We start from the raw sequence: 3,664 nt of genomic DNA on the forward strand, positions 1-3,664 counted from the left end.
TCTTGAAGGCCTTTCCGAATAAGCCACGGAAGGAACGTGCAGCCAAAGGGTCTAAACAGCCGGACCCTAAGATTTCCAAAAGACGTGCTCGAAGAGCAGAGTACGCCAAAATCCAGAAGATGTGGGGGAAAAACCGCTCCGGCTGTCTAAGAACGCTGCTGCGGGACAAACATACAGCTAATGTCCCGCCTGCAGACGTGATGACTCCCTTTTGGGAGTCCCTCATGGCGTCGGAGAGCACGTCCACGCCCGGTGCCAGGAAGCCCGCTAAGCTCCTTAGCGGACTTTGGTCTCCAGTCTCGCCGCTGGAGATCCGCAAAGCCATGCCGCCAGTCGGCACGGCTCCTGGTCCGGACGGCCTGTCTGCCAGGGACTTGAGGGCTGTCCCGCAGGAGATACTCACTCGCGTGGTCAATCTTCTTTTACTTGCCGGGCGATTGCCCGCGCATCTTATGGAATCACGCACGACCTTGATTCCGAAGAAAGACAACGCGACTCAGCCATCTGAGTTTCGACCCATCACGGTGTCATCGGTCCTTGTCAGAACCTTTCACAAGGTTCTGGCAAATAGAATGCTCCAACTGATTCCCTTGGACAAAAGGCAGAAAGCCTTCCGACCGATTGATGGGTGCAGTGAGAATATCTTCCTGCTTGATTTTTTACTATCGTATGGCAGACAGAAGCATAAGGATATCTTTATGGCCTCCTTAGATGTCGAGAAAGCCTTTGACTCCGTGTCTCACAATGCCATCAACGACACTCTGCTAAGCGCAGGAGTACCGCCGCGGATGGTCGAGTATATTATGAGTACATACAGAGGTGCTGTTACGCGTCTCGCGTGTCAAGACTGGCTCTCCCGCCCTATACGTCCGGGGCGCGGAGTTAAACAAGGTGACCCTCTGTCACCAATGATCTTCAACCTGATCATTAACGATCTGTTCGCCAAGCTGCCCAAAGAGGTAGGCATACAACTAGGCGACATGTCAGTCAACGCAATGGGATTCGCGGACGATCTCATACTCATAGCAACCACTACAGCCGGGTTGCAAGAATTGCTCGATACATCCGCCGAACACCTATCAAAATGCGGACTCAGTGTCAATGCGGCAAAGTGTTTCACGGTCAGTCTGAGGGGAAACGCTAAGGCTAAAAAGACGAGTATCGATGCCGACCAGGTCTTCACCTGCTCTGGTCGACAAGTACCGCCTTTGAAGCGATCTGACGAGTGGAAGTACCTCGGCGTCCCATTTACCCCAGAGGGCAGGGTAATAGGCGAGCCCTTGGCGAAGCTAAGGGCCGACCTAGAGGGGTTGACCAAGGCACCCCTCAAGCCACAGCAGAGGCTGTTTGCTTTAAGGACTGTCGTACTTCCAGGACTATTCCACCAACTTGTCCTAGGCCGAACGACTTTAAGCCTACTCCGAAAGATCGATGCAGTCACGAGACTGTTTGTGCGAAGGTGGCTTGCCCTCCCGCACGATACGCCGAACGCGTACTTCCATGCCGACTCTAAGGACGGCGGACTGTCGCTCCCGACGTTCAGATGGAGCATACCGCTCCAGAGGCTACACCGTCTGCAGAGCCTCAAGGTACACGAAGGGGCCGTGATACCGAGCAGCATCCAAGCGTTCTTGGATGGAGAAATTCGCCGAACTGAGCTTCGCCTCAATGATCAGGGGCAAGCTATGACCACCAAGTCGGCTTATAGGAAGCGCCTCGCAGAGCGTCTTCACGTATCAAACGATGGTCGCCCCTTGACAAGATCTGGCGACGTCACAAACCAACATAGTTGGGTGACCGACGGGACCACCTTCGTCTCAGGGAAGGATTACGTGAAGATGCACATGCTTCGCATCAACGCTGTTCCGCTAAGAGTGCGGACAGCAAGAGGCAGGATAGGAGACCGCCATTGCCGAGCAGGTTGCCACGACGCAGAAACACTTCATCATGTTCTGCAACTCTGCCATCGGACGCACGGCCCTCGCATCAAGCGGCACGATGCCTGCATCGACTACATGTGCAAGCACATCGATGCAGGTTATACAGTTCACAGAGAACCCATATTTCAAACGTCCACCGGAAGACTTAAGCCTGATGTAGTGCTGTTAAAAGACCAAACAGCCATAGTTGTAGACGCTCAAGTCGTCGGCGAAAACGCCGACTTGGAAAAGGCACATCAGGCTAAGATCTCCAAGTATGAGGGGTTAAGGGAGCCCATACTCACGAGGTACTCTGTGAACGAAGTGTCATTTACATCTTTGACACTGTCCGCGCGAGGGATATGGGGACGTCGATCCTTTGAGCAGTTGGTCGGATTGAACCTCCTAAAGCGTGCGGCCGCCAAGATAATCTCTACCAGAGTTTTGATTGGCGGTTTGCACGCTCTTAACATCTTCAATAAGTCCACTGGCGTGAAGAGGGGAAGCTCACGGTAGGCTGGCACTCCCGTCTGTTGCGAGGTTTACTGTGCTGCCTGCAGTCTCAGGCACAAAGTAGGAGTTTAGGTTTAGTGGGTATTCTGCAAGTGTTCGCAGCGAGTCCCACACTCCCGGTCGACAACCATCTAGACCGGGGCTCAGTGCGTAAATGCATTATCCCTTTTTCTCCTATCAAAAAAAAAAAAAAAAAAAAAAAAAAAAATAGCCAAATGCCTCGTCATCTAATTAGTGACGCGCATGAATGGATTAACGAGATTCCCTCTGTCCCTATATACTGGGAGTTCACCGCTAGGAGGCGCAGAATACAGACGCGTGTTCACGTCGCTCCGTGTTTCGAGGCCCAAAAAAGTGGTAAACGTCGAGGAGAAATCCATTTTCGAAGTATAAACGCGAAGTGCAAGTGATTCCGGGCATTCTGTGCTAAGAATCGTGAAATTCGGTCAGCGAGGGCCGAATTTATCGAGGAAATAAGGTTAGCGTCGGTCGGTGACGTCATCTGGCGTCACCTGAAATTTCGAAGTCTCGTTCCCGTCTTAATAACCGCGGGATCGTAGAATCGCCGCGGCCAGTGGCGTAAATAAAACATTCGGACACAGTGTTGTGATAATCTCTGGTGAATTGTCGCAAATTAAGGATATTCATCGATATATATCCCGGTATCAACGACAACAGATTTGTCGACGCCATCTTGGACGCCATATTGGCGGCCATATTGGCGGCCATATTCTGACGTCACACGCCGCCAGCAGCTCCCCTCAGCGTCAACGACGGCGCCGCCAGCAAGCAGTCCTCGCCGCAGCAGCGCCGCCATCGGCCAAATAGGAAAGCACCCAGTCGAGTCCCATCCGCCACGCCGTCAACTTCGACCGCGAGGCGAGATGCTGGGAGCGTCGAGAAAGCGACCGGCTGATGAAAGGTCGGAGTCGGATTACTCCGACGCCGGCGGCGAATCGAGCCCCTACTTCAGCTCCGAGGAAACGGAAGAGCTCGACAGCCCCATCAGGGATGTGTACAAGGCAGGCAAGGCAGGAACGGAGTGGACAACCGTCCGCACCAAAAAGAAGCGCAAGACGAAGCCGAAGGCTGCAAAACAGCTGAAAATGGAGAAACCCACCGAGGTCCCACCAGCAACGGAGCCCGCCCCAAAACCAGAGGAGACTGCAGCGAGGGGGAAGGCTTCACCCACGAGAAAGGAGGTGCCCCCGCAGAGTGACAGACCCAGATCC

Source organism: Nomia melanderi, unplaced genomic scaffold (assembly GCF_051020985.1).
Source record: "Nomia melanderi isolate GNS246 unplaced genomic scaffold, iyNomMela1 scaffold0098, whole genome shotgun sequence".
Lineage (NCBI taxonomy): Eukaryota > Metazoa > Arthropoda > Insecta > Hymenoptera > Halictidae > Nomia > Nomia melanderi.